This window comes from Macaca fascicularis, chromosome 10, assembly GCF_037993035.2.
Source record: "Macaca fascicularis isolate 582-1 chromosome 10, T2T-MFA8v1.1".
In the NCBI taxonomy this organism is placed as follows: domain Eukaryota; kingdom Metazoa; phylum Chordata; class Mammalia; order Primates; family Cercopithecidae; genus Macaca; species Macaca fascicularis.
The window spans coordinates 92,841,859-92,864,141 of NC_088384.1; the positions used below are offsets into that span (position 1 = coordinate 92,841,859).

The 22,283-nt window shown below is 46.1% G+C and overlaps 1 protein-coding gene across 2 annotated transcripts in view; it reads right to left on the minus strand.

The window, feature by feature from the left end:
- Positions 1-18,559, minus strand: part of NDRG3 (NDRG family member 3) — a 92,694-nt gene extending 74,135 nt beyond the window's left edge. For both annotated transcript variants that reach the window (XM_045362937.3, XM_045362936.3), the window contains exon 1: positions 18,467-18,559. The gene's annotated coding sequence lies outside the window, so the exon portion shown is untranslated. The remainder of the gene's footprint in view (positions 1-18,466) is intronic.
- Positions 18,560-22,283: the final 3,724 nt, after the last annotated feature.

Sequence of the window (22,283 nt, forward strand, 5' to 3'; positions counted from 1 at the left end):
GTCAGGAGTTTGAGACCAGCCTGGCCAACGTGGTGAAACTGGTGTCTACCAAAAGTACAAAAATTAGCCAGGCATGATGGTGCGTGCCTGTAATCCCAGCTACTCAGGAGGCAGAGGCAGGAGAATCGCTTGAACCTGGGAGGTGGAAGTTGCAGAGAACTGAGATTGTGCCACTGCACTCCAGCTCGGGCGACAGAGCGAGACTCTGTCTCAAAAAAAAAAAAAAATTGTTTTTTGCTTTTCTTTTTTTTTGAGACGGAGTCTCACTCTGGTCCCCCAGGCTGGAGTGCAATGGCACGATCTTGGCTCACCACAACCTCTGCCTCCTGGGTTCAAGCGATTCTCCTGCCTTAGCCTCCTAAGTAGCTGGGATTACAGGCGCCTGCCACCACGCCTGGCTAATTTTTTTATTTGTAGTAGAGATGGGGTTTCACCATGTTGGCCAGGCTGGTCTCGAACTCCTAACCTCAGGTGATCCGCCCGCCTCGGCCTCCCAAAGTGCTGGGATTACAGGCGTGAGCCACCACGCCCGGCCAAAAAATTGTTTTTTTTTTTGGAGACAGGGTCTTGCTCTGTCACTCAGGCTGCAGTGCAGTGGCACCATGTTACCTCACTGTAACCTTGAACTCCTAGGGTCAAGCAATCCTCCCACCTCAGCCTCCCAAGGAGCTAGGACTACAGACATATACCACTATGCCTGGCTAATTTTTGTTTTTTGGTAGAAACAGGTCTTACTAGGTTGCCCAGGCTGAGATGCGATTGTTTAAAGACTCAACAGGTCTGATCAACTAAAATGTGAATATACTGGAGAAACAAAATAGTTTGCAGAAACCTTGCTGAAAGGTAACAAGGGGCTGTTAGACTCCTGAAATTACAAAATGTCAAAAAAAAAAAAAGAAGAGAGAGAGAGTGGGAGCTCTGGGATAAAAAGTTTGTAAAAATAGCACAAGGTTGGCCAGGGCACAGTGGCTCATGCCTATAATCCTAACACTGTGGGAGGCCAAGATGGGAGGATTATTTAAGGCCAGGAGTTCGAGACCAACCTGGCCAATATGGTAAAACTCTGTCACTATTAACCATATAAAAATTAGCCAGGCGTGGTAGTAATTCCAACTACGTGGGAGGCTGAGGCATGAGAATCGCTTAAAACTGGGAGAAGGAGGTTGCAGTGAGCCAAGATCGCACCATTGCACTCCAGTCTGGGCAACAGAGGGAGATGCTGTCTCGACAAAAAAAAAAAAAAAGTAGAAAATAGAACAAGGTCAGAGAAGAGTTAGATTTTGCCAAAGTTTTCAGTTAGGGAGATAAAAGAATTATGGCACAATGAATGAAAATGAGTGAGCTGAGAAAAAGTAACAGAGAAACTGATTTGTTAAAAAGAAAATCAATTTCAGTCAGGAATCCAAGAGAGACCCAAGGACAACTGGGAGTGAGAATGAGTGAGGTAAGCCTCCAAATGATCACCAAACCAGAGATAAGGAGGTCTGTAGGCCTGGGCTCTTCTGAAGGACAACTCAGTGATGGAAAAGAAAGAACCAGTAAGAGACAAAGAAAAAATATTCAGAGATGCTAAAAGGCAGAAATACAATGTCAAAGAATTCAAGGGAGAAGAGAGATTTACACAAAAGTAGAGGAAAACTGTCAAATGCTGAAGAAAAAAGGAGGAGGATGAAGACTATGAAAGGGCCATTAACTCTGGACAATAAAAGTCAGTGGTGTCAAAATCTAGGAAAAATGAAGTTCAGTTCTCCATGCTGAAAAGTCCATGACTATGTAGACCACTTTTTAGAAATATAGAAATTAGGCCAGGTGCAGTGGCTCACATCTGTAATCCCAGCACTCTGGGAGGCTGAGGCGGGTGGATGACGAGGTCAGGAGATTGAGACCATCCTGGCTAACATGGTAAAACCCCGTCTCTACTAAAAATACAAAAAAAATTAGCCGGGTGTGGTGGTGGGTGCCTGTAGTCCCAGCTACTCGGGAGGCTGAGGCAGGAGAATGGCGTGAACCCAGGAGGCGAAGCTTGCAGTGAGCCGAGATCACACCACTGCGCTCCAGCCTGGGCGACAGAGCGAGACTCCATCTCAAAGAAAAGAAAAGAAAATAGTTGGCACAGTGGATTAAGTCTGTAATCCCAGCACTTTGGGAGGACGAAGTGGGAGGATCACTTGAGTCCAGGAGTTCAAGACCAGCCTGAGCAACACAGTGAGACCACATCTCTACCAAAAATTAAACAATTAGCAGGGCGTGATGGTACATGCCTGTAGCATCAGCCACTCAGGAGGCTGAGGTGGGAGGATCGCCTGAACCCAGGAGGTTGAGGCTGCAGCGAGCCACAACTGCACTGCTACAGTCCAGCCTGGACAACAGAGTGAGACCCTGTCTCAAAATAAATAAATAAATAATAGAAATACAGAAACTAACATTTCTGAATTGAAATGCAAGCAAAAATCTCACCAGGAATCCAGGAGAGACACATACTGGGAGGGGCTTTAAAAGATCAACAAGATCAGTGACTTTCAAGTTTTACAGCAAAACTCTGAAATAGAAAACAGAAAACATGTAGAAGCTGTGCTTGAAGTGGTGGTGAGACCACTAGGGCTCTGCAGAACACAGTTTAAAGCCTGATAATACAGAGTGCAATCTTTGTTCACTCAGAAAAAAGACAAGACACGCAGAGACACATGGATTCTTCCAGTAATGGAAAGAGCCTGTAAGCACATCAGATGTGGATTCTAAACCTAGATGGGCACCTACATAGCTCAATGGCGCTAAGCAAAGCATTTTCCCTTTCTGGGCCTCAGTTACCCCATCTGTCAAGGGAAGAGATTGGGAAGGATGACCTTTTTGAGTCCCTGACAGGGTTGGCATTCTGTGATCCTGAAGCTCCCTGTAAAAGTAGTACTTCACATTCTTCCCCAGCATGAGCCTTACTACATCCTAAGCATTTCCCCAGGTATTAGCCTAGTGAGGGTCAACCCAAGAGTTTGAGACCAGCCCGGGAAACATGGCAAGACCCTGTCTCTATAAAAAATACAAAAATTAGCCGGGTGTGATGACGTGTGCCTGTAGTCCCAGCTAGTCAGGAGGCTGAGGTGGGAAGACTGCTTGAGCCCAAAAGGTGAAGGCTGCCGTGAGCTGAGATTGAACCGCTGCACTCCAGCCTGGGTGACAGAACATGACTCTGTCACACACACAAAAAAAATACACACACACACACACACACACACACACACATATATATATAAAATAGATTTCTTTGTTAGTTTAATAAACACAACAAGAACAATAAGAAAGTTACTGGCTTTTGAAACTGCAAGTTGTCTTGTTTTATAGCTTTTTCCCATGACCATGTTTGGCCTATGTCAGGCCTTGCCAGGATGTGCTGACACCAGGCCACTAGCTAGTATTCTAGGGGCAGAGTCGATCACTTTTGATTTTGGCAAGATTGCAGACAGATAACCAAAACGGAATGAAGGCAACAAACAAAGGAGGCACACTGGAGAGAATAACCTGGAAGGGGTCAGCTGGAGTTGATGCTGAAGCAGTTATGGTTAGAAAGCCACAGGAAGTGGCCAGGGGACTAGCTGGGAAGGTAGTCAGCAGAGCTCCTAAGCAAACAGATTCACATCCTCTCTCTTTATACCTTTGAACAGTGGATATATGAGTAATCATTACAGCACTTTCCAATTTACAGAGCACCTTCACATTTAACATCTCACTGGAATATCATGATGGTACCATGAGCTAAAACACTGAGGCACTGGCATCATGGCTATTACAGACATGAAGAAACTAAGGCTTAAAGAGGTGACATGGCCAGGCGCAGTGGCTCATGCCTGTAATCCCAGCACTTTGGGAGGCCAAGGCGGGCGGATCACCTTTGCAGTGGGTCGAGATCGTGCCATTGTACTCCAGCCGGGGTGACAGAGCGAGACTCTGTCTAAAAGAAAAAAATAGAAGAGGTGACATGGATTGACCAAAATACCACAACTAATAAATGGCACAGCTGGAATTGAAACCCAGGTATTCTTATCCCAAACGCTCACTTTATGCCCTAAATCACACTTTCTCCCAGGTCATCACAGATGAAAAGACAGAGAGTGAAAAGAAGAGAAATTCAGAATTGAGAAGACTGCCTCACCATACACACTCCACACTGAACATGTCTTTATCTCTGCTTAAGCAGTTAGGATTAGGCCACAGGCTCTAGGATTAAGCCCTGATATGTAGTGAATAACAAGAAAGCACAGATGGAGGACTGGAATTAGTCTTCACCCATTAATTCAATTAAGTAGGGGAGATAAGGTCTATAAACAAATTGTTACAGTTCAAGGCAGTATACATATAAGCTTACAAACTGGACAAACTCAAAGGCAATTTCTCAACCTTGGCACAACTGACATTTTAGGCCAGATAATTCTTTGTTGTGGGAGGTCTGTCCTGTGCATTGTAGAATGTGTAGCAGCATCCCTGGCCTACAATACTAGATGACAGTGGCACACTCTCCCAACAGCTGTGACAACCAAAAATGTCTCCAGATAATGCCAAATGTCCTCTTTGGGGCAAAATCACTCCCAATTGAGAACCACTGCTCTAAGGGTTACAGAGGTTTACGGCATAATTGAAGCAATGCAGCTTGTGGGTGCTGGGAAGAAGTTTCATGGAGGAGGTAATATCTGAACTGCACCTTGAGAAACAGAGAAAATTTCTGTAGATGAGAATAAGAATAAAAGAAGAAATTCCAGAAAGGCAGGACAACTTAAAGGCAAGGAGATGAGAAGGCACAAGGTCTGCTGGAAATAGGAAATAAGGATAAAAATGACAGCTGGAGGCTGGTCATGGATAGCTATCCATCAACTAATATTTACAAGATATACATACATAATGAAAGAGCCAACAATACACCATATCACACGTTTAACAGTATACAAGTCACCCCAGTGGCACATATTGAGCCTCTCCAATCTGAAAATCCAAAATCCGAAATGCTTCAAAATCTAAACCTTTTTGAGCACTGACATGATGCTCAAACTAAATGCTCATTGGAGCACTCGGATTTCAGATTTTCAGATTAGGGATGCTCGACTGGTAAGTATAATTCAAATATTCCAAAATTGGAAAAAATCCAAAACCTGAAACACTTCTGGTCCCAAGCATTTTGGATAAAGGATACTCAATCTATATTTACATGTGTCCCACTCTCTGAAGGATTGAATGTTGCTTGAGTTATCATGTTTACATTGCAGTTAGTGTTTGGAACATACACTCAGAGCTAATGAAGCTCAAAACCTATGCAGAGGCAGGAGAAATAACTAAGGACTAGGATGGTCAGGAGTTTCCCAAGCGAGGGGAGAATGATGGGCCCTGAAGGGATATGTTTTGAAAAGGGGAAGGGAAGAGAGACATTACAGGTGAGGACATCAGGTTTGGGAAAGAATTAAAGACAATACATTCAGGCAGGGCACCTGTAATTCCAGCACTTTGGGAGGCTAAGGCGGGAGGATCACTTGAGGTCAGAAGTTCAAGATCAGCCTGGCCAACATGGTGATACAACATGGTGACAAATTATCACCATGTTGATAATTTGTAATACAAATTACTACAAAATTTGTATTAATTTTGTAATAATACAAAAATTAGCTGAGCATGATGGTGCATGCCTTAATCCCAGCTCGGAATGTTGAGGCTTGAACCCAGAGGGTTGAGGTTGCAGTGAGCCAAGATCGCGCCACTGCACTCCAGCCTGGGCAGCAGAGCGAGGCTCTGTCTCAAAAAAAAAAAGGACAATACATTCAGGAGGCACCAAGAACAATGTAGCTGGACAAGAAGACAAGCTGCAGAAGTAGGCTGGGTCAGAACGCAGAGCACCTGAGCTGGACTTTACCACACAGACAACCCCTGAAGGTTTCTGAGGAGCATAATGACACAGAAGCTTAACTTTTTTTTTGTTTAAAATTTGGTCATGTTGGCCGGGCGCGGTGGCTCAAGCCTGTAATCCCAGAACTTTGGGAGGCCGAGACGGGCGGATCACGAGGTCAGGAGATCGAGACCATCCTGGCTAACAGTGAAACCCCGTCTCTACTAAAAATACAAAAACTTAGCCTGGCGAGGTGGCAGGCGCCTGTAGTCCCAGCTACTTGGGAGGCTGAGGCAGGAGAATGGCGTGAACCCGGGAGGCGGAGCTTGCAGTGAGCTGAGATCCGGCCACTGCACTCCAGCCTGGGCGACAGAGCGAGACTCCGTCTCAAAAAAAAAAAAAATAAATAAAATAAAATAAAATAAAATAAAATAAAATTTGGTCATGTTGTGCACATAGTTATCTTAGCTACACTTAAACCTGGGAAGCAGAGAAGATTATCAACGACTCAGCCTCAACCTTAAAGATCCAATTTAATTGGGCTAATGTAGGGCCTGAGTATTGTTTTTAAAGCTTCACAGGTAATTCTTACATGCAGCCAGGGCTAAGAACCACTGGTTTACAGTAATGCCCTCATTCTCCAGTGAGGAAAGAGGCCCAGAAAATTGAAGTGATTTCTGAATTCACGCAGCCAGCTAGGTGTGGAGCTGGAACTAGCATGTGGATTCCTAGCTCAGCTCTGAAAGAGATCCCAGAGTACTGGGCTAAATTCCATACTTCAGTCTAGAAGATACACAATTATCTGAAGACTTGGCTCTTAAGTTTCCTCAGGGTTAAAGCCTGAATTAATCTAATCATAAAACTATTGACTTAAACATCCCCTCAAGTGTCTACGGTAACGGTAACGGATGTTGGTTCTATTGCTATCTCCTGGGGGCCCTTAGGAAAGCAAAGGATCTCAGGGGACTCCCCCAGGAAGCCAGATAAACAAGCCAAACCACCCAGCTCCATGGAACACTTTTAAAAATACAGTTCACTGAGATTTTTCACTGCATAAAGGAAAGTCTGGGTACCTCTTCGCCAGAAGAAATACTCTCAGAGACGCTATCCCCCCTATCTCCATAAGCTAAGGGTTGGGAAGGATCAAAGGCAGCTACTTAAGTAGCCCATATGCTCACAGATCCTCACTGTAACAGGAAGTACCCCTGCTCATCCTCAGGCCTAGATAAGAGCCATTCACACCCCTCATATTTTCCTGAAAGGAAAAGGGCAGCAATCCCTGCAATAGGCCCACCTTCCTGTTGTGTCACTCCTGGGTTCTGGCAGAAGGTGGTAAATGAGAGGTTTGTAGAGACTGCCAAGCTGGGAATCTGAGTCTGTCCTATATATTAATTCTATCCATCCCAGGGTCCTGGTATAAATAACTGCTAGAACAAAACAAGATCCATCTAGAAGCCTTCTGGTTAATCCCAGACACCCATCGGCCAGCAGAAGTTTTAACACAGGAGTCATACTAAGGTAACTCTAAAAGCAGAAGCACAACCCCCTGCCTTCCACTCCTGAAGAAGGCCACTCAGGACACGAGGAAAGCTACCACCAGCAAAGCCCTTGGGCGTGCTCTTAGATGGCACCGGGTTCCTGACAGCTGTAAGGCGGAATCCCTGAAAACAATTTGTACTTTAAGGCGGCCTGAGTGAGGTAAAGGACAAACAAGAGCCCTAAAATGCAGTATATAATACTCATACTAGCCAAATTTATTGAGCACTTACATTATGCCAGGTACCGTGATAAGCACTTTATCGACTCATGATTTCATTTTGCTTCCCAACATATTTAGCTAGGTACTGTAATCCACCCCATTTTACAGATGAAATTTGTTGTAATTTGCCAAAGGTCACACAGCTAGCAAGCAGCAGAGCAAGGATATGAACCTGAGCAATCTGCATCCTGACCTCTATAACCAATTTTCCCCACTTGATGCCATCTGATCATTAATCCTTCTAATGCACACTCTCAGGTTAGGTTACTGGAGCTTACCAGGATGTTACTATAAAATAATTCTGAAAATTGGCTGGGCGCAGTGGTTCACGCCTGCAATACCAGCACTTTGAGAGGCTGAGGTGGGCGGAGTTTGAGACCAGCCTGGCCAACATGGCGAAACCCCGTCTCTACTAAAAATACAAAAAATTAGCTGGGCGTGGTGGCGGTCACCTGTAGTCTCAGCTACTCAGGAGGCTGAGGCATGAGAATTGCTTGAACCTAGTGGGTGGAGGTTGCAGTGAGCTGAGACTGTGCCACTGCACTCCAGCCTGGTGACAGAGCAAGACTGTCTCAAAAAAAAAAAAAAAAAAAAAAAATTTCTGAACGTTGAAAAGCCCCATACAAAATTTAGGTACTGTTATTATCATTACTACTTTAATATGAGACTTGTACCTATCTGGGGGTATTGGAAATGCAATACACCCTGTGGACTAATCATCCAAAGTTATATTTTAGTGAACACCCTGGTTAAAACCATCCAAACAAAATGACTTAAAAGCAACACTTTCTCCCAGCACTTTGGGAGGTCGAGGCAGGAGTTCGAGACCAGCCTGGCCAACATGGCGAAACCCCGTCTCTACTAAAAATACAAAAAGTAGCCAGGCGTGGTGCTGCATGCCTGTAATCCCAGCTACTTGGGAGCCTGAGGCAGGTGAATCACTTGAACCCGGGAGGCGGAGGTTGCAGTGAGCCAAGATCGTGCCATTGTACACCAGCCTGGACAACAAAAGCGAAACTCCGTCTCAAAAAAAACAAAAAAAATAAAACCAACAACAACAAAAAATATATATATATGTATATATATTTGTAGAAGCACTATCATGCAAAACAGTAGAAATCTCAACACATTCACACCTGGTTCTAGTTACCCAGTAGTATTACTTGTGTGCAATTAAACAGATGTGATCAAAAACTCTGTTTTAAGGTGTTTATTGTAGCGGAGTAATGTGTTTGCAGTAATAAGTCATACTTTTCCACTGAAAGGGAGGGCTTCGGAATCCCCGAGACTAGCTAAAGTTAAGTTGTTGGAAGAATTCCTTGATTGAAAATTTTACCTTTGTGTTTTGTTGCTCTGTTTCCTGAAAATAACTTGGGGATGCTCCTGGTTTGTCCGTCTACTGCTTTGATTCCTTGGATCCCACCCATTTTTTCGCTTTAAGAAAAAACAAATAATTGTTCCAGAAGTCTCCGTATTTTGCAGCTGCCCTTTTGTAAGAAGCACCTTCCCTGACCCCCCCCCCCAAAAAAATATATATATATATATGGAAGCACTGTAAGGATAAAACTGTCATTTCAAATAAACAGGCCGTGCGCGGTGGCTCAAGCCTGTAATCCCAGCACTTTGGGAGGCCGAGACGGGCGGATCACGAGGTCAGGAGATCAAGACTATCCTGGCTAACACGGTGAAACCCCGTCTCTAAAAAAATACAAAAAACTAGCCGGGCGAGGTGGCTGGCGCCTGTAGTCCCAGCTACTCGGGAGGCTGAGGCAGGAGAATGGCGGGAACCCGGGAGGCGGAGCTTGCAGTGAGCTGAGATCCGGCCATTGCACTCCAGCCTGGGCGACAGAGCGAGACTCCGTCTCAAAAAAAAATAAATAAATAAACAACCATATCTGTTTCGAAAGCACGCATTTCTGTAAAGATTACCACATGATGATTACAAATTAAAGGAAAAGCAGACATGATTTCTAACCTTTTTTGAGCAGGAGTCTCACTATGCTGCCCAGGCTGGTCTCAAACTTCTGGGCTCAAGTGATCTTCTCACCTCAGCCTGTAAGTAGCTGGGACTACAGAGACTGGCCTGATTTCTGATCTTTTTTTTTTTTTTGTAGACGGAGTCTCGCTCTGTGCCCCAGGCTGGAGTGCAGTGGTGCAATTTCGGCTCACTGAAAGCTCCGCCTCCCAGGTTCATGCCATTCTCCTGCCTCAGCCTCCTGAGTAGCTGGGACTACAGGCGCCCGCCACCGCGCCCGGCTAATTTTTGTATTTTTAGTAGAGACGGGGTTTCACCGTGTTAGCCAGGATGGTTTGATCTTAAATTATTACTAGAAATGAGAAGGCCAGGCATGGTGGTTCACACCTGTAATCCCAGCACTGTGGGAGGCCGAGGTGGGCAGATCACAAGGTCAAGAGATCAAGACCATCCTGGCCAACGCAGTGAAACCCCGTCTCTACTAAAAGTACAAAAATTAGCTGGGCGTGGTGGTGTGCGCCTATAGTCCCACCTATTTGGGAGGCTGAGGCAGGAGAATAGCTTGAGCCTGGGAAGCAGAGGTTGCAGTGAGCCAAGATCATGCCAGTGCACCTCCAGCCTGGCAACAGAGCGATACTTCATCTCAAAAAAAAAAAAAAAAAAAAAAGGAAATGGGAAGCAATTTCATGTTATCTTTATGAGCTACATATAATTTTTCTTACTCTGATTTATTGGGTTTATAATTTTCTTAGGCCATCACACTAGCGGTACCCCCAAAATGACAGCTATTGCCCTAAAACTAAAAACAGCAGCATCTTTTGAAAAAACACTGCAGGCCAGGCACGGTGGCTCACACCTGTAATCCCAGCACTTTGGGAGGCCAAAGCGGGTGGATCATGAGGTGAAGAGATTGAGACCACGGTGAAACCCCATCTCTACTAAAAATACAAAAACTTAGCCGGGCGTGGTGGCGGACACCTGTAGTCCCAGCTACTCAGGAGGCTAAGGCAGGAGAATGGCGTGAACTAGGAAGGCGGAGCTTGCAGTGAGCTGAGATTGCACCACTGCACTCCAGCCTTGGTGACAGAGCGAGAATCCGTCTAAAAAAAAACAAAAAAACAAAAAACACTGCAAGACTTACAATAGAAAAACGTAATAAGTAATAAAATTAAGTATAAAGAGTGGCTATATCCAGAATTTTACTTGATCAATTGAAAACCCCAGACTGTAGACCATGGGTACTTTTAGGTAATAAGGGGATTATTGTCAAATGCTATAGCTAAAGCCTGGTGGAAACCACCACTGTACTTAGAAAATTAATCTTCATTTACTATATTAAATCTCTAGGGAAGATAAAAAGTGGCACCTCCACACAAAAAGACTCCATATAACACATTGTTCCCAAATCCAGGGAGGACATCAGCTCCCTATCAAAAACATTAATTAATGTTTGCCATTGTAATTAGTGTTTATACAGAATTAAATTCAGAAGGCAAAGAAGCTGGATTCCTCCAAAGTGCACCCCATTGGGCCAACAACAATTTTTTTTTTTTTTTTTTTTTTTTTTTTTTAAGACGGAGTCTCACTCTGTCACCCAAGCTGGAGTGTAATGGTGTGATCTTGGCTCACCACAACCTCTGCCTCCCAGGTTCAAGCGATTCTCCTGCCTCAGCCTCCTGAGTAGCTGGGACTACAGACGCGTGACACCATACCCAGCTAATTTTTGTATTTTTAGTAGAGACATTTTGCCATGTTGGCCAGGCTGGTCTTGAACTCCTGACCTCATGATCCGCTTGCCTCAGCCTCCCAAAATGCTGGAATTACAGGCATGAGCCACCACACCTGGGCAACAAATTTTTGTTTATGACTGACAAAATGTCAAATTCTGTCAGTTACTATGAGACATATCACAGAACTTTGAGTAGACTACTAGCCCTTTCACTGAAGAGATAAAATCAAAAGACATAATACTACCCACTTTTGTATAACATTTAAAACATCCTTCATATATCAGTTAATTTCACATGAATGAGAGAACAATTAATTGTAGGTAAATATTATACATTAGTTTTATAGAATTAGCACTGTGATTTTTAAAAATTCATTTACCAAAGAAAGCTCTGAAACCTGGTAAACATCCATAATCAAGCTAGCTAAGTTTTTGTGTGCTATTTTCAAGCGCTATTAAAAAAGAAATGGGGGGGGGGGCATCTTTTAGAAGAAACAATTTGACATCCAGTTCTGCAGTAAACCCAAAATGTTATCAATCTTTGTACTTGAAAGTACTTTTTGATGCACCCCTTTCTTTCACCATTCCTATCCAGGCTTGCCTGTTTTCTTCCAGAATCTCCCATTTGGCCTTTTTTTCTTTCCTTCTGTCTTCAATTCTTACCTGGATTTGCTCATTCATTCATCATTTACTAAGTGCCTATTATCAGCCAAGCACAGAGCTAGACCCTGGTCCCTGCTCCTAGGAAGCTCACATGATACTAACTAAAGCTGTTATCTGCCCATCTCAATCACCATCACCAGCCTGCAAGCTTTAGCAAAGGCTTTGCATTTCCAGAAGCTAGCAGCATCTGGCACATAGCAGACACTCTAAAAATGTTTGTTGGATGACACCAGATTACTTTAGCAAGGTCTTTTTTTAATCCATAAATATTTTACTATATATCTTCAAAAAAGATTCTTATTTTTCTTTCATTTTTAAAACACAAAAGCTTTATGTGCACAATACAAAAATAATACAGAAAGGTAAAAAAGTAAATTCCCCAAGTCTCTAAATCCCACTCCCAGAAGTGAGGACCATTAGAGCTTGGTATGTATCTTTCCAGAACTCTCCCACGTCAGTATACCCTCACATCTGACACACATGCACTTTTTTGGAACAAGTTATTTGACAGTTTCTGATTCTAGCTTCTCAACCTTCTAACCAAGTGGTTCTCAAAGTGTGATCCTTAGACTAGCAGCATCAGCATCATCTGGGAACTTGTTAGAACTGCAAATTCTCGGGTTCCACTCCAGAGCTAATGAATCAGAAACTCTGAAGGTCAAGCCCAGGAATATGGGTTTTTTTGTGTTTTTGTTTTGTTTTTTTTTTTTTGAGACGGAGTCTTGCTCTGTCGCCCAGGCTGGAGTGCAGTGGCCGGATCTCAGCTCACTGCAAGCTCCGTCTCCCGGGTTCATGCCATTCTCCTGCCTCAGGCTCCCGAGTAGCCGGGACTACAGGCGCCCGCCACCGCGCCCGGCTAGTTTTTTTTTTTTTTTGTATTTTTTAGTAGAGACGGGCTTTCACCGTGTTAGCCAGGATGGTCTCGATCTCCTGACCTCGTGATCCACTGTCTTGGCCTCCCAAAGTGCTGGGATTACAGGCTTGAGCCACCGTGCCCGGCCGAATATGGGTTTTAATAAGCTCTCCAGGTGATGCTGGTGCACATTAAAGGCTGAGAACCACTGCTCTAAGCCAGTCAAGCCAATTTTTTTACTGTCCGTTAAACATGGTAGGCACTGCTATCTGGTCTGTTTTATCAGCCCCTGATTCAAAATGTTTTGCTGTCCTTTTGATTAATGCTGACCCTATCCACCTATCAAAGCCCAGAAAGTCAAAACCCAAAGTGGTCTCACCACCACATCTCATACTGATCCTTCTTGCCCCCCTTTCCCCAGCTCCCATGATACAACTAGTCCCTCTACCATACAATTTAACAATTACATATATGCTGACTTCAACATTAGAGAACAGTGCTTTACTCTTCCCCAACAGACCATAACTTCCTTGAAGACATGGATCATGTTTCTGTATGTCTTCTCCCACCCCTGTTCTAAGCACATAAATGGAATCTTTTTTTTTTTTTTTTTTTGAGACGGAGTCTCGCTCTGTAGCCCAGGCTGGAGTGCAGTGGCCGGATCTCAGCTCACTGCAAGCTCCGCCTCCCGGGTTCACGCCATTCTCCGGCCTCAGCCTCCCGAGTAGCTGGGACTACAGGCGCTGCCACCTCGCCCGGCTATTTTTTGTATTTCTTAGTAGAGACGGGGTTTCACCGTGTTAGCCAGGATGGTCTCGATCTCCTGACCTCGTGATCCGGCCTCCCAAAGTGCTGGGATTACAGGCTTGAGCCACCGCGCCCGGCCATAAATGGAATCTTAATAGAGTTGCTGGTTAATGTCTTTTTTTTTTTTTTTTTTTTTTTTTGAGACGGAGTCTCGCTCTGTTGCGCAGGCTGGAGTGCAGTGGCCGGATCTCAGCTCACTGCAAGCTCCGCCTCCCGGGTTTACGCCATTCTCCTGCCTCAGCCTCCCGAGTAGCTGGGACTACAGGGGTCCACCACCTCGCCCGGCTAGTTTTTTGTATTTTTAGTAGAGACGGGGTTTCACCGTATTAGCCAGGATGGTCTCGATCTCCTGACCTCGTGATCCGCCCGTCTCGGCCTCCCAAAGTGCTGGGATTACAGGCTTGAGCCACCGCGCCCGGCCTGGTTAATGTCTTTAAGGATGAATTCACTGAGAAAAATACTGATAAACCTTTAGTGGCTAAAAAGTCTGGAATTTCAAGTCGTAGTCCCAGTTCTGCGACCGTGGACAAGTTCAATTCTCAGGATGATGCCCCCCGCCACCTTTCTTTCTTAACAGCACTTGAAAATAGCACACAAAAACTTAGTTAGGTTGATTATGGATATTTACCAGGTTTCAGGGCTTTCTTTGGTAAATTAATTTTTTTTTTTTTTTTTTTTTTTTGAGACGGAGTCTGGCTCTGTCGCCCAGGCTGGAGTGCAGTGGCCGGATCTCAGCTCACTGCAAGCTCCGCCTCCCGGGTTTACGCCATTCTCCTGCCTCAGCCTCCCGAGTAGCTGGGACTACAGGCGCCCGCCGCCTCGCCCGGCTAGTTTTTTGTATTTTTTAGTAGAGACGGGGTTTCACCGTGTTCGCCAGGATGGTCTCGATCTCCTGACCTAGTGATCCGCCCGTCTCGGCCTCCCAAAGTGCTGGGATTACAGGCTTGAGCCACCGCGCCCGGCCTGGTAAATTAATTTTTTTTAAATCACAGTGCTAAGTGAGAAGGTCACTTAATGGGCCGGGCGCGGTGGCTCAAGCCTGTAATCCCTGCACTTTGAGAGGCCGAGACGGGCGGATCACGAGGTCAGGAGATCGAGACCATCCTGGCTAACATGGTGAAACCCCGTCTCTACTAAAAAATACAAAAAACTAGCCGGGCGCGGTGGCGGGCGCCTGTAGTCCCGGCTACTCGGGAGGCTGAGGCAGGAGAATCGCTTGAACCCAGGAGGCGGAGCTTGCAGTGAGCCGAGATCTGGCCACTGCACTACGGCCTGGGCGACAGAGCGAGACTCCGTCTCAAAAAAAAAAAAAAAAAAGAAAAAAGAAAAGGTCACTTAATGACTCAATGCTCCTTTTCAGCCTGAATAACATACAATTTTATGAAACACCCCATGTAGGAATATCTTATTCCATTATAGTCTAATATTGCTTTGTTTGTAACATTAATATGAGAATGTTTAGACTTGATTTTAGTACAGTTAGATACAATGTTTCCCAATTAGCTAGTAAGCTCTCTCAACAAGACCCTGTTTGATTCAACTGCGAATCTTCCACCATATCAGGCGCCACACATCCATGCCTTACCCATAGTTAATATATTTACAGAAAATTATTTGGAAAAACTTTTAGAAGCTTCATTTAAATAGAGAATCTATGCACATATCTGCTGCCTCCCAAAGGACTCTTTTGAATATTTGTTATTATAAATTCCATGTAATGATATACAGTAAAAATTGTGATTACTTTGATACAACCAGGGGCAATCAGCCACAGAAGGTAAAAGAATGTAAAAATGGATCTCTCAAGCATTTAGGGACAGACTAAAGGAGTATAAGCCTCAAGCTATCCTACTGCAACATGCAAATGAAAACTGACCTGTACATCGAAACAGCATATACCAACTCCACTGTTGAGGATAAACAGGCATTTTTCCCTGCTCAAAAGTAACAATTTAGAATAAAACAAAAGCAGCCGGGCTCGGTGGCTCACGCCTCTAATCCCACCACTTTGGGAGGCGGAGGCAGGCGGATCACCTGAGGTCAGGAATTCAAGACCAGCTTGATCAACATGGTGAAAATCCATCTCTATTAAAAATGCAAAAAATAGCTGGGCATGGTGGCGGGCACCTGTAATTCCAGCTACTTGGGAGGCTGAGGCAGGAAAATTGCTTGAACCTGGGACGGAGAGGTTGCAGTGAGCCAAGATTGCGCCATTGCACTCCAGCCTGGGCAACAAGAGCAAAACTCTGTCTCAAAATAATAATAATAATAATAATAATAATAATAACAACAACAACAACAACAAAACAAAAGCAGCTCGGCCGGGTCTGGTGGCTCACGCCTGTAATCCCAGCACTATGGGAGGCCGAGGTGGGTGGATCACGAGGTCAGGAGATCGACACCATCCTGGCTAACACAGTGAAACCCCGTCTCTACTAAAAAAACACAAAAAATTAGCCGGGCGTGGTGGCGGGCGCCCGTAGTCCTGGCTACGCGGGAGGCTGAGGCAGGAGAATGGCATGAACCCGGGAGGCGGAATTTGCAGTGAGCCGAGATCGCGCCACTACACTCCAGCCTGGGCGACAGAGCGAGACTCCGTCTCAACAAACAAACAAACAAGAAAAACCAAAAGCAGCTCAACTATGAGTGCACGTTCGAGTAACATAAACAGGCTTTTTTTTTTTTTTTTTTTTTTTTTTTTTGAGACGGAGCCTCACTCTGCCGCCCAGGCTGGAGTGCAGTGGCGCGATCTCGGCCCACTGCAAGCTCCGCCTCCCGGGTTCACGCCATTCTCCTGCCTCAGCCTCAGGAGTAGCTGGGACTACAGGTGCCCACCACCATGCCCGGCTAATTTTCTGTATTTTTTAGTAGAGACGGGGTTTCACCATGTTAGTCAGGATGGTCTCGATCTCCTGACCTCGTAATCCGCCCGCCTCGGCTTCCCAAAGTGCTGGGATGAGAGGCGTGAACCACCGCGCCCTTTCCAGAAACAGGCTTTTTGATGCAAGGCTCTTATCTGCAAGTTTTCAAAAACGACAGGGTGGATGGAGGCCTTTGAGTGGTAAATGGTGATGACAAGTTGAATCTAAAGGAAGGGACAAGCAAAGAGAAACTGAAGGGCAGGAAGGAGGAACAGAAGGGCAGAACACCACCCTTTGAGTAATGAAAAGGGGCAGTGGAAATTCACTGAGTCCTTACCAAGGATCTACTGTGAGCCAGGCATCTGGAGCTGCAAAGATGGACCATGCCCTCAAGGGGCTAGAAGTCCGCAGGGTAAGACTGAGGCTAAGACCCTGTTTTGTGAACGTGTAATTCTAACTGGGAAAATCAAGCAGGGAAGGCTTCACAGAGAAAGTGGTGATTTAGTGGAGCCTTTGAAATGTGGAGGAGGATTTGCTAAGGGAGAAAAACGACAGTTTGAGCTAGTTATTTTGGGGGAGAAACATTCACATATTTTTATAGCTGTTCATTTGGAACTTTAAATCATGGGAGACTTCTTAAATTCAGCACCACTCTATCAATGTTCTCTTTCTCTTCTTACTTTATCTTAAATACTGAAATGTTCAAGCCTAACCTTAGGGCAGAACCAGAAAGCCCCTGAATGAGGTGAGTGTTAGCCAAATCTGCTCTGTCACCTCCAAATCCAGCCTGCCCAGCTAGCCCAGTCAGCCCAGTCCTGCTGTCTGGGCAGCCGAGAAAGGACGGCTAATAATATCCCCTGAGGGCCAGGGTAAGGGAGGGGGGCGGGGGGCGGGGGGCGGTGGGGGGGGGCGGATCTGGATGCCAGTAGGGAAGGATCACTCTTGTTCTGTCAGTAAGCCACCAAAGGAGAGCTTCCCTGCCTCCTAAGCCATGGGGCTCCTACCTGTGATAGGGAGGCCAGCTCTGCAGGAAAAAAAAAAAAAAGGGTTTCATGACAAGGAAGGGGGCAGCATTTGGATTGGGACATGCAGAGGTGGTTATGCGAGGTTATCTTAATAAAATGCTTAGCAAGACCCCTGGCACACAGCAAGCGTTGGAAGAACGTTAGCTCTTATATTAATAACACTATTACTATTACAATAACACCTCAATTGTACTCCGACAACAAGAAAATCTTCTTTGTGCAGCCTACTTTTATGACGTTCGAGAGTAACTTCAGAGATGACAAGTGATTTCAAAATTTTTTCAAAGGTACGAGATCAAATTCCAACCGCACTGGCCTGAGAGCCCGAGACCCTGAGTTGAGAGCTGACCCTGCCACTTGTCAGCTGCGTGACCTTGGGCATGGCACTTCACCTTTCCGTGCCTCAGTTTCCTCGGGTGTTAAGTGGGGCTAAGAAGCCTCTCCCCGGTAGGGCAGTAGTAGGGTCCCGTTAGAGGATGCCCTCTGCTGCTTTGGGGCCGGACAGGTGCAACGGCTGCTCACAGTCCCTCTTCCAAGCATCTGGGCTCTTGGAGCGGGCGAGGTAGATGGATGAACAACCCCAAGGCCCACCGAGCTCTGCTGCCTGCAGAGCCGGAGCGAGAGAAGGGTTCGCGCCTGCGGGGGGCGTCCCTGTGACCTAGGGCGTTGAGCCTGGAGAGAGGCTCTCTTGCTGCCCGCACGCTGTCGCCGGCGGGCTGGGCTCGGGGAGCCGCCGAAGAAAGCCGGGCTGACCTGGGTCCGGCGGGCGGGGCGGGGCAGAGGGCCCCGGGGGTAAGGGGGAGGCAGGCAGCACGGGCCCCCAGGGCCTCGCTGTGCCACGGAGATGATACAGTGAAGGAGCAGGGCAAAGGAACGACGCCCCCGCATGCGGCGCCGCGCGCCCCCCGCGGGCCGGGCGGAGGCGCTCACTCACCTGAGGCGCGGGCACCCGCCGTGAGTGCAGCAGCAGCGGCAGCGGCGTCGGCGGCGGCGGCGGCGGCGGCGGCGGCGAGGGGGCGGGGGAGGTGCTGCGGCCGCGCAGGCGCGCCGAGGACGCCAGGGCCGCTCATGCGTGCTGTGCCCGTCCACCTCGGGAACTACCGAGAAGATGGTGGCTGAGCCGGGAGAGGCCGGCGGCGCCATCTTTGATGTAGTTTTTCTTGCTGCGGAGTTTCCACAGGGTAGAATCTCAGATTTTGGAGGCCCTGGGCGGGAGGGACGTTGACCACTGCGTCTGGAGCGCTTCCCTCCGTTCTCTGAGTCGCATCCTTATGAAATCCCTAAAAGCTCTTGCAGGGTATGGCATTCTCTTTTTAAGGTGCCCTAGAGCCATACCCAAGGTCACAGGGCGCCTAGCACAGTGCTGGGCACGTGGAAAGAGCTTAGTAAATTTTTGGTGAATGAACACAGTAATTTAAGAACTAGACTCCAAGACTCTGGGCTCCGAATTATCAGTCCTCCATTGTATCACCCCTATTACAACTGTCAGCCAAATCATATACTTTCTTGAATACAACATTAGAGATGGAATTTTTTTTCCCAGAATGATTGCAGATATTAAACTTAATGACCCAACAATTTAAACAACACCAAAATGTATAGGACACACTCTCTTCCTCTATTATCTATTATTTCTTTCGCATTAAGTACTAGTGACTAAAAGTTATTTTTGTTTTTTGTTTTTGTTTTTTTTTTGAGACGGAGTCTCGCTCTGTCACCAGGCTGGAGTGCACTAGCGCGATCTCGGCTCACTGCAACCTCTGCCTCCTGGGTTCAAGCGATTCTCCTGCCTCAGCCTCTCGAGTAGCTGGGACCACAGGCGTGTGCCACCAGGCCTTGCTAATTTTTCTATTATTAGTAGAGACAGATTTTCACCGTGTTGGCCAGGATGGTCTCCATCTCTTGACCTAGTGATCTGCCCGCCTCGGCTTCCCAAAGTGCTGGGATTACAGGTGTGAGCCACCGCGCCCAGCCCCTCCCCACTCTCCCCGCCCCTTTTTTTTTTAAACCAGAGCCAGTGGCAGCATCTCGGTTCACTGCAACTCTGCCTCCCGGATTCAACCGATTCTCCTGCCTCAGCCTCCCAAGTAGCTGGGACTAAAGGCGCAGGCCACCATGTCCGGGTAATGTTTGTATTTTTTTTTTTTATAGTAGAGATGGGGTTTCACCATGTTGTCCAAGCTGGTCTCAAACTGCTGACCTCAAGTGATCTGCCCTCTTCAGTCTCCCAAAGTGCTGGGATTACAGGCTTGAGCCACCGTGCCCGAAGTATATTCTTTTAATTAAGGCAAACTGAACAAATAAATATTACCGAACATCTCAGAGGGCAACAATAATATTGTTATTCATCAAGCACAATTCCTGAACCAAATTTAGTTGGAGGGAAAACTAACATTAATTGATCACAGCCATTTATTATATGGTTTATGTTTGTTAACATTTACTGAATTCAAATTAGTTCTAGTTTACCATCCACTATGTATCCATATGTCCTTGGTTAGACGATTAAGTCTCTCCATGCCTCTCCATGCCCCAGTTCCTCATCTATAGTCACACACCCAGAAATAGAAGTTACAAGGTTGTGGCAAAGACTGAATGATAATATGCATGTAAAATGCTTAGAGTTCAGTAAGTATTATTTTTCTTTATTCTCTCCTGTTTTGCTGTTGTTGAAGATACAAAACATACTTCTTGAGTTTGAACAAATCCTCATAAGCAAAAAATGCAATACAATGTAATAAATAAAATGAGGGAGGGTATAATCATCTTTAGAGAGATAATCTATCCCCATTTTACAGATGAGGAGATTGAGGATAAAATGAAAATTCACAGCCGGGCGCGGTGGCTCACGCTTGCAATTCCAGCAGGCCAAAGTGGGTGGATCACGAGGTCAGGAGCTCGAGACCATCCTGGCTAACAAGGTGAAACCCTATGTCTACTAAAAATACAAACATTAGCCAGGCATGGTGGCGAGCACCTTTAGTCCCAGCTACTCGGGAGGCTGAGGCAGGAGAATGGCGTGAACCCGGGAAGCGGAGCTTGCAGTGAGCTGAGATTGTGCCACTGCACTCCAGCCTGGGCAACAGAGCAAGACTCCGTCTCAAAAAAAAAAAGAAAAAAGAAAATTCACTCCAACTCTCTCCATTATACTACTTTGTTTATGAAACAGTAGGCAATTAAGAGCATTTCTCTGATTCTTGAGATACAGATAAATAGAGATAGATATAGATGAGGGTCTCACCATGTTGCCCAGGCTGGTCTAGAACTCTTGGACTCAAGCAATCCTCAAGCAAGCCTAGGCCTCCCAAAGTTCTGGGATTACAGGCATGAGCCATTGTGTCCTGCCCTCCTCTGATTCTTAAATGTTGGATTTCCATGAGACCATCCAAACTTTCCCTTCTTGCTCTACTGTGGACTATATCATTCATTCTCAAGTCATCAATAACTAGACATCAACAACTCTCAAATGTTATTTCCAGTACAGATTTCTCCACCCAGTTCTCCACCTGTGTTATTTGACAGACCAGTTGATTTCTCCATTTGGTATCCCAAATAGAACTAGTTTTCCCATCTCTAACTGCTCCATCATCTATCCACTGTTCAAGCTTCACCTTCTGCAGCATACTGATACCACTAAACTTTTATATTATTTAATCCTTATAGCATCCTTGTGATACAGGTTCTATAATTCTCTCAACCTTCGAGATAAGAGATTAAATAAATTTCTCAGTTACAGTTAATAAATGGCAGAAGGGCCGGGCGCAGTGGCTCATGCCTGTGATCCCAGCACTTTGGGAGGCTGAGGTGGGTGGATCACGAGGTCAGGAGTTCCAGACCGGTCTGGCTAACATGGTGAAAACCCTGTCTCTACTAAAATGCAAAATTTAGCTGGACGTGGTGGTGTACGCCTGTAATCCCAGCTACTGGGGAGGCTGAGGCAGGAAAATGGCTTGAACCCAGGAGGTGGAGGTTGCAGTGAGCCAATTGTGCCACTGCACTCCAGCCTGGGTGACAGAACAAGACTCCATCTCATAAATAAATGGCAGAGTTAGGTGCTTTTTGTTTTTTGTTTTTTTTTGAGACAGAGTCTTGCTCTGTTGCCCAGGTTGGAGTGCAATGGCGCGATCTCAGCTCACTGCAACCTCCGCCTCCCGGGTTCAAGCGATTCTCCCACCTCAGCCTCCCGAGTAGCTGGGATTACAGACGCCCACCACCACGTCCAGCTAATTTTTTTTTTTTTTTTTTTTTTTTTTGTATTTTTAGCAGAGACGGGGTTTCACCATGTTGGCCAGGCTGGTCTGGAACTCCTAACCTCGTGAGCCCGCCTCAGCTTCCCAAAGTGCTGGGATTACAGGCGTGAGCCACCGCGCCCGGCAGAGTTAGGGTTTTTTTTTGAAACAGAGTCTTGCTCTGTCACCCAGACTAGAGTGCAGTGGCACAATCTTGGCTCACTACAACCTTCGCCCCCTCCCGGGTTCAAGCGATTCTCCCACCTCAGCCTCCTAAGTAGCTGGGATTACAGGCACCTGCCATCATGCTAGGCTAATTTTTGTATTTTTGAGGAGATGGGGTTTCACCATGTTGCCCAGGCTGGTCTTGAACTCCTGACCTCAGGTGATCCACCTGCCTCAGCCTCCCAAAGTGCTGGGATTACAGGTGTGAGCCACCATACCCGGCTAGAGTAAGGTTTTTAATACCTAGGTTCCATGTCTATGTTCCAGACACTGTGGGCAACAGAAGCAGTCTCACCC